Source organism: Tiliqua scincoides, chromosome 3 (genome assembly GCF_035046505.1).
Source record: "Tiliqua scincoides isolate rTilSci1 chromosome 3, rTilSci1.hap2, whole genome shotgun sequence".
Lineage (NCBI taxonomy): Eukaryota > Metazoa > Chordata > Lepidosauria > Squamata > Scincidae > Tiliqua > Tiliqua scincoides.
This window is the reverse complement of record NC_089823.1, coordinates 5,103,698-5,112,355: the sequence shown is the minus strand read 5'-3', so window position 1 is coordinate 5,112,355 and position 8,658 is coordinate 5,103,698. Positions and strand designations below refer to the sequence as shown.

The window sequence follows — 8,658 nt, the reverse complement described above, 5'->3', positions numbered from 1 at the left end:
CACAGCAGCAACTGTTACCCTGCACATGCCCAATCTCATCTGATCTCAGAAGCTAAGCAGGGTCAGGCCTGGTTAGTACTTGGATGGGAGACCGCCTAGGAATACCAGGTGCTGTAGGCTTATACCATAGTCTTCCGAGACTGAAGGTTGCCAACCATCTCCCTATACTGAACACTATCTCCCGAACTTGTCTGATCTCGGAAGCTAAGCAGGGTCAGGCCTGGTTAGTACTTGGATGGGAGACCGCCTGGGAATACTGGGTGCTGTAGGCTTATATCATGATCTCGGAAGCTAAGCAGGGTCAGGCCTGGTTAGTACTTGGATGGGAGACCGCCTGGGAATACCGGGTGCTGTAGGCTTATACCATAGTCTTTCGAGACTGAAGGTTGCCAACCAACAATGGAGAATTCACAACTGTTATTTGACCACAGTTTAGGGGTCGGCTACCCAAAGTCATCTGGCCTGCAAGGAGCTTGGCTGAGAGGCAAAGCCTCCCGCCCAATTTGCTGAAGAGAGAATGGCAGTTGCCTGGCAAGCACAGGGACTCCGCAAACCTGGGCAGAAGGAGCTGCCATTCCCTGCCTGGCAAACTGGGCAGGAGGCTCACCTCCCAAGCCAAGAGCCATGCAGCCGGTTGGCAATCCAAAGACATCATTGCTGAATTGCGGCCCCTTTGCTGAAAAGCCGAGGTTCCCAAACTGGAGCATCATGACTCCCCAGCCAGGAAAGCCCTGCCTCAGCCCCCTTAAGGGGCAGGACGATGGTAAAGGCAGTGATGCCCTTTTGTGAGAGGCAAAAGGGGTTTTATTTCGTTTTTTATTACCTGATGCAGCTCCAGCCTCCTGGTGGGTGTGGGGAGCCTGAAGACACTTCTGTAGAGCTCTCCAAGCTTCCAGACTGCCAAAAATAATTTTTAAAAGGCCATTTCCGGTTTCCAACGTGAAACTATCCCTTCATTTGAAAAATGTACGCATGGCCCTAATGTAATGGCGTTTAGCAGCCGACAACATTGTATAGATGGCATGTACAATACAGTGGCATAGCTAGATGGGGTGCAAAGCACTACGTTTTGCAGGGGGTCTCGCTGCAGCAGGCAAGTGGCCCCTTCCCCCAATGCCTTCGTTATGCTATCATGACCCGGAATGCTTCCGAAGGGGAGGGTCCACTTGTTTTGCCTCCGTTTTGCTCCCACCACCCAGAATGGTTCCAAAGGGGAGGGGACCTTTGCATGCTGTGGCGAGGCTCCCTGCAAAACTTAGTGCTTTGCACCCCCAATAGCTACGCCACTGGTGCATTATTTAGTAGCTCTCTAAAAAGCCATTTTCTGTCTCCAGCCTTGGACTGTACATTCTCTGAAGCAAGAGCTGTCTTTATAGCCTCACCCCAACCCTCCCCCTTGTTAGGTCAAACTAGGCAAGGTAGGTGGGAGCTCCGTGATCGGCTCTCCCACTTTTGTTGTTGTAATGGCAAAAACATGGGGTGGGGGAATGACTGATTTGATTATGGACCAAGCCACCCTTGCCAGTTTTTTTAAAAAAGATCAGGGGAGATCAAATGGTGGCTCTCCTGCTGTCCTGTCTTGTTTGGCCCTTTGTCATCATAAATGCTGTCATTTGCTGGCAAGTGAGATGCCAAAGGAGGAAAGAAGCAGGTTCACATCTGTGGCCAAAGCCTCCGATTCTCTCTTTGTAGTCCATGAAAGCTTCTATGCTACGGTAAATGCGTTTTATCTTCAAGGTGGTATCTTCCTCTCTTCCTCACGGCAACTGGTATTTCTTCTGCAGAGCTGTCATCCCGGAGAGCCTCCCAGTTCCAAGTTTAACGGCCTGCGAAAAAGCGCACAAATATGAGGCCAAATCGCTTCACACATCTGAAAGGCAGCCTCTGTCTGGGGCTGGAGAGAGGCAACTGTTTTAACAGCCACGCTGGCGCGATTAATGATGTGGGACGCGATCGACAAGGACTATCACAAGCCCTCCGAATCACCGGGGGCCACTTTGTTTTTACTATATATCTCATTTTTGAGAATTATGTTGTTTCTTCGGGTGAGAATTTAAGGAGGACAGAAAGATGTTGGGATGAATTTTCCGGAAGGTGGCTTGTTCCGACCAGCCTGCAAAACATAAAGATTGGGGCTAGGAGACCAAGGGAAAAGGTTGGTGTGTGGAGACTGAATTGTAAGTGTGCCCAGCAATATGTGAGACAGAGAAGGTGTGTTATATGGGATGGAAGTTAAGGTGGGCACTTTAATTCAGCGATTTCACAGGCCTACAAAATTGAGGGTCAGAAAAATTTTTCCCAAACTTTATGTTGGTTTGATATGATTTTGGGGTGCCGATTCCAAAAAAGGCATCTGTTTTGCCCTATCACGTCTAGTTTTGGAGATCTAGTATAGCCTCATTAGTGAATGGTTCGAGCAGCTTCCTCATGACAAAGCCATGCTGTAGGATGCCATTTGTTGAATCGGCACCCCAAATATACCCAGGAATTGGTGTAACGTTTAAGGAAGCAAAATGTATGTTGGCCTGGGTTTTCAATCTTTTTCATCTCATGGCACACTGTATTGGCAACCTTCAGTCTCGAAAGACTATGGTATCGCGCTCTGAAAGGTGGTTCTGGCACAGCGTCTAGTGTGGCTGAAAAGGCCAATCCGGGAGTGACAATCCCTTCCACACCGGGAGCAAGTGCAGTCTGTCCCTGGCCTGTCTCCCTGGCTATGGGCCTTCCTTCTTTGCCTCTTAGCCTCAGACTGTTGGCCAAGTGTCTCTTCAAACTGGGAAAGGCCATGCTGCACAGCCTGCCTCCAAGCGGGCCGCTCAGAGGCCAGGGTTTCCCACTTGTTGAGGTCCATCCCTAAGGCCTTCAGATCCCTCTTGCAGATGTCCTTGTATCGCAGCTGTGGTCTACCTGTAGGGCGCTTTCCTTGCACGAGTTCTCCATAGAGGAGATCCTTTGGGATCCAGCCATCATCCATTCTCACGACATGACCAAGCCAACGCAGGCGTCTCTGTTTCAGTAGTGAATACATGCTAGGGATTCCAGCACGTTCCAGGACTGTGTTGTTTGGAACTTTGTCCTGCCAGGTGATGCCGAGGATGCGTCGGAGGCAGCGCATGTGGAACGCGCTCAGTTTCCTCTCCTGTTGTGAGCGAAGAGTCCATGACTCGCTGCAGTACAGAAGTGTACTCAGGACGCAAGCTCTGTAGACCTGGATCTTGGTATGTTCCGTCAGCTTCTTGTTGGACCAGACTCTCTTTGTGAGTCTGGAAAACGTGGTAGCTGCTTTACCGATGCGCTTGTTTAGCTCGGTATCGAGAGAATGAGTGTCGGAGATCGTTGAGCCAAGGTACACAAAGTCATGGACAACCTCCAGTTCATGCTCAGAGATTGTAATGCAGGGAGGTGAGTCCACATCCTGAACCATGACCTGTGTTTTCTTCAGGCTGATTGTCAGTCCAAAATCTTGGCAGGCCTTGCTAAAACGATCCATGAGCTGCTGGAGCCCAGTGTGCATGGCACACTGAGAAGGTCCTAAAATGGTCAAGGTATACCATCAGTTTCTTGACAATTGAGAAGACACACCACACTGCCGGCCAGGGGCTCACATCCCCCAATGGCCCTACTAATATATGTCGGGCCCAAGCAATTTTTTCATTGGGGGATTCTAGGAAATTATAAAGGAAGCCAAACATCACAGATTCATAAAATATTTCCATGCTTTTTGGTAAATAAGTAAATTGGCAAGCACCTTAATTCTTCTCTTAAATTGCAGGCTTTTTTTTTTAATCCCACAGTTATCAGAGACCTAAAAGTTAGGTAATAAGGACAAGAGTAGCAGTGCAAGCCTAGCCAGGTTTTCTCAGAAGTAAATCCTACTGTGTTCAATGGGACTTGCTCCCAAGAAAGTAGCATAGGATTGCAGCCTAAGAGAATTATACTACTCCTAACAGATTCAAAATATGTACACGTTCAAGAAGCACAAGCTTGCTTGCGGGAAGAGCTTAAATCTAAAATATAAAAGGGAGCATTTTTATTGCCATTTTATAGGTGTTCAGAATTGGGATCGTGGCTGCCCAGTTTGTTAAATTTGCTTCATGATGTCATAGGTGCCAGCCAATCAGTGCTATGCCCAGCACTCCAACCCCCAGCACCAGCTCTCATTGAGCTTGATCCTGAGGAAGCTGCTTGACAGAGACATGGGACAGCTCCACCGTTCCAAAAATGTTTCATTTCTACTGGCTCTGCCTACTTTTCTACTCTTGAGTTAGCTACCAAAGGGGCAGCATCACCCCTTCCATCGCCATCAGAATGCCAGGAGGTTGCCAAGGAGATATCTGCTGATGGCAAAGACATCACCTCTATGTAGATGATAATATTAACTTCTCTCAGGTTTCCATCCCTTTGCACCCAGTCACAGCTGCATGCAATCATTTCCTGCTTCGAGGCACCATCACACACGGCGGCTTGGTCAACTTGCCCATCATCACATCATTTGTCAACGGACAATTTCTGACACCCGTCTTCATTAGCCAGCGTGACCGCAGGCCTCTTCTCACACCTGCTTCCCGCTGGTTTCCTCTGCACTGAAGGTGTCCTGTTTTTGGAAGGCGAAATGCTCATTTCCTTGTATCAATACTGGTCCTTTCTTGAGTTCCTGAGGCTGCCTGGTTTCCTCTTTCCCAGCTCGTGTTCCTGAGAAATGTCATCAGTACCCAATGCCTGCAAGGTGGTTGCTTTCGAGAAAGATCTCCAGGTCAGGCTGGGAGAGGCTCCTCCTTGAGACCCCAGAGAGTAGCTGCTAGTAAGAGTCGACAGTTCTGCCCCATATGCACAGCTGGCCCGTTCCTGAAGCCACCTGATGTGGGTTCCATCTGTGGCAGATTGCAAGGGGTCCGAAGGAGTGGCACATTCAGGGTGCCTTTCGCCATGAGTCTGCCGCTACTGCCACCTCTCTCTACACTGCAGCAAATGTGAGCCACCACGATCTGCTCCCCATTCACTTGAGCAGGAAGCGGATCATTAAGAACATAAGAACCGCCCCACTGGATCAGGCCATAGGCCCATCTAGTCCAGCTTCTTGTATCTCACATCGGCCCACCAAATGCCCCAAGGAGCACACCAGATAACAAGAGACCTCATCCTGGTGCCCTCCCTTGCATCTGGCATTCTGACATAGCCCATTTCTAAAATCAGGAGGTTGCACATACACATCATGGCTTGTACCCCGTAATGGATTTTTCCTCCAGAAACTTGTCCAATCCCCTTTTAAAGGCATCCAGGCTAGATGCCATCACCACATACTGTGGCAAGGAGTTCCACAGACCGACCACACGCTGAGTAAAGAAATATTTTCTTTTGTCTGTTCTAACTCTCCCAACACTCCATTTGAGTGGCTGTCCCCTGGTTCTGGTGTTATGTGAGAGTGTAAAGAGCATCTCCCTATCCACTCTGTCCATCCCCTGCATAATTTTGTATGTCTCAATCATGCCTCCCCTCAGGCGTCTCTTTTTTAGGCTGAAGAGGCCCAAACGCCGTAGCCTTTCCTCATAAGGAAGGTGCCCCAGCCCAGTAATCATCTTAGTCGCTCTCTTTTGCACCTTTTCCATTTCCACTATGTCTTTTTTGACATAGGATCATTTCCGTCCTGGCCGGGCTCCTTGCAGGCTGTCATCACACCCAGCATTTGAAACAGGAAGTCCTGCGTGTCTGGATTTGACAGCAGTGCATGAGGAGTGCTGGGGTGGGGCACAGAGGCGGTGAAGCAGAGACGTCATCAGGTGGTGTTCTAGGCTGAGCCACTCCTGCCTGTATGGACCAAGAGTCTGAGAATAATGCAGCTTTGTATAGTTTGACAACCTGAATAGCACTTAGAGTGTTGAACTAGGACTTGTGAAACTTGAGTTCAAATCCCCATTTGGACCCCCCACCCCACTTAGCTATCTCTCAGCTTACCTCCCCTCTTCTCATGTCAACCACATCACATCTCTCCTTAAATCCCTGCACTGTCTTCTGGTTCATTCCTGGATCTCGTCCTGACCTTCAGAGTCCTCCATGGCCTCCCTGCCTCTCAGCTCTCCTATCCTTCCACACTCCTGCCCAGGAACTTTGCTTTTCCAGTTCGACCGCCTTTTGCCATCTGAAGAAGTTGTACAGCTATAGAGGTGCAAAGCTCTAAATTTTGCAGGGAGCCTCAAATGGTTGGCAACCTTCAGTCTCGAAAGACTATGGTATAAGCCTACAGCACCCGGTATTCCCAGGCGGTCTCTCATCCAAGTACTAACCAGGCCTGACCCTGCTTAGCTTCCAAGATCAGACGAGATTGGGCATGTGCAGGGTAAATGCAGATAGGGAGCCTCACTGCCGCATACAAGTGGCTCCTCCCCTTTGGAGCCATCCTGGGCTGTGAGAGCAAAAGGCAACACTTCCATTTTGCTCTCACAGCCTGAGATGGCCTCAAAGGGCAGGGGCCACTTGCATGCTGCAGTAAGGCTCCCTGCAAATCTTAGAGCTTTGTACCCCCTCTAGCTATGCCACTGATCTGAAGGCCTCCCACTTTCTCCTTTCTCCCTTGTGCTTGGAACTACCTTCTGGAACACCTGTAAGATGCTTCCACATTGAAAAATCCCTTCTTGAAACCCACATTTTCTGTGAAGTCTTTGACACTACACCTCAGCCTCTGTTTCCTAAAAATATTATGTACCTGAAATAATTCATATGCTTCCCCTGTTTACACCTGCCTCCATTCCCCTTCACTGCCTTCTATTGTATCAGTTTCTGGATTGAAAGCTGCTTGGGGCAGAGCCCTATCCTATCCTATCACTGTATAAAACACTATGTACATTGAGGGTGCTATATAAATTCATCATCACCACAATGGGTGTAATGATAAAATGGGTGAAAAAATCTTGTATGCCACTTGAGATCCTTAGAGGAAGAATGGAGTGGAAATTTTAATGTTAGAAATAATGGTTAATTTTGTTGTCTTCCACACACGAACGGTATAGACTCCGGCATAACTCTCCATATGTTCCACTCGTGAGCCATGGCACTGAAAATAGATTCCTACAGTGAGCCCTGACCCAGAGCCAGATCCCAGACTCCCCCATAGTCATTAAAACGGGAACACTCGAAGGACGGAGAGTGAGAATGAGACTGACATTGCTTTGCATCTAGTTATAACTCAATGAGGCATCGAGGCTGGGTGCGAGAATGTGTGGGTGAAATTCCCCCCCCCCCCCGCCTTCGTGTTGCACAGGGGATCAGATTAGGAGGCTGTAACGGGCCCTTCTGGCCTTAAAAACACTTCACTATTTTGAGAAGGCTCTGGGAGTTTTCTCACCCACTTCAGAGGCTCTTCACCCAGCAGGTTGACTGCCATCTTGTAGATAAATCCACATTTCGAAAGGTGTCTGCGCAGTGTGCAATAGAAAATACAGGACAGAGATACATGGCACCCAGCCAGTAGACAACAAGGCTGAGCAACAAGGAGGGAGACCCTCGGAGACCCCTCCTCCGTTTTCCTGTTTTGCTTCCAGTTTTTAATTTGCAATGGTCTTTATATTCTTTATGATATATTCCTTCTGCAGCAGAGGTGAGGCTCATTCCCGAATGGGCAAGTGAGGCTGATGGCTTGTGACTGCCCAGAACTGCTCACTGACTCCGGTTTGGTTGGCAACCTTCAGTCTCAAAAGACTATGGTATAAGCCTACAGCACCCGGTATTCCCAGGCGGTCTCCCATCCAAGTACTAACCAGGCCTGACGCTGCTTAGCTTCCAAGATCAGACAAGATCAGGGATGTGCAGGGCAACAGGAGACTCACTTGACTCCGGAGCAAAGGGAAACAAAGAACCCTGGGAAATCTTCAAGGCTGGCTAATGTACTGTGGCAGAACCTTTCACGGCCAGAGCCCATGTTGCCAGATGCACCAACTGGCTATCCAAGTCACGTTCCTGCTCCTGCACCTCCCTGCCATGGTCCCAAAGGACAGGGGTACGGAAAGATGCTCTTTACACTCTCCCATAACACCAGAACCAGGGGACATCCACTAAAATTGAGTGTTGGGCGGGTTAGGACAGACAAAAGAAAATATTTCTCTACTCGGCATGTGGTTGGTCTGTGGAACTCCTTGCCACAGGATGTGGTGATGGCATCTGGCCTAGATGCCTTTAGAAGGGGATTGGACAAGTTTCTGGAGGAAAAATCCATTACGGGGTACCAGCCATGATGTGTATGCGCAACCTCCTGATCTTAGAAATGGGCTATGTCAGATGCAAGGCAGGGCACCAGGATGCAGGTCTCTTGTTAACTGGTGTGCTCCCTGGGGCGTTTGGTGGGCCTCTGTGAGATACAGGAAGCTGGACTAGATGGGCCTATGGCCTGATCCAGTGGGGCTGTTCTTATGTTCTTATGGGTCCAATCCGATTGCTACTGTCTCATTAGGGTTGATGACACTGTCGGTGTTGCATGTTGTTTGGCCCTGAAGAGTTTCTGGCTGGGAGAAGTTGTTTCTAGCAGCATGGGATGCTGGGCTGATGTTGCTCTGGGGTTCGTGTCGTCTGCCCGCCTGTGTGCTTTCTCCCAAGCAACCTGTGCATTTGGACAGACTGCGTTTATTTTTACAGGCCCCAGGACTCTCTCCTCCCATGGAAACGGATCCT

General features: G+C 49.2%; 2 pseudogenes; one reads left to right on the top strand and one right to left on the bottom strand.

Annotated features, from left to right (window-relative positions):
* LOC136646758 (5S ribosomal RNA) lies at window positions 1–120 on the top strand (annotated as a pseudogene).
* Window positions 121–6,232: 6,112 nt separating this feature from the next.
* Window positions 6,233–6,350, bottom strand: LOC136646632 (5S ribosomal RNA; annotated as a pseudogene).
* Between the last annotated feature and the right edge of the window lie 2,308 nt (window positions 6,351–8,658).